A 434-nucleotide genomic window follows, 5' to 3' on the forward strand; every position below is an offset into this window, starting at 1 on the left:
CCAAACAAAGGAAAGGCCTAAGAGCCCAGTTCTGCATCCTGGGGAGCCCTTGAGTCCTCCTCCCCTGGTGCTGCCAGCCACCCAAATCCCTGCCTAAGTGCTCAGCTCTTGACCATACTTGGGCACAAACCCAGCTTATGGCTGACATGTCGCCTCCAGTCTATAAAACTCCCCTGCCCTAGCCCTGGTGCGACTCCCCGACCCTGTTCTTTGGGACCAGTGAACCCACCTTGGCGTAGCACCTAATTAAACCTACATTTATCTGCTTTTAATATGGTTTCATCTGGCCTATATCTGCGAGAGAGAGAGAGAGAGAGAGAGAGAGAGAGAGAGAGAGAGAGAGAGAGAGAGAGAGAGAAGAGAAGAAGAAGAAGAAGAAGAAGAAGAAGAAGAAGAAGAAGAAAGAAGAGAAGAAGAAAAGGAAGAGGAAGAGC

The sequence above is a fragment of the Acomys russatus genome, chromosome 20 (genome assembly GCF_903995435.1).
Source record: "Acomys russatus chromosome 20, mAcoRus1.1, whole genome shotgun sequence".
NCBI classification, from domain to species: domain Eukaryota; kingdom Metazoa; phylum Chordata; class Mammalia; order Rodentia; family Muridae; genus Acomys; species Acomys russatus.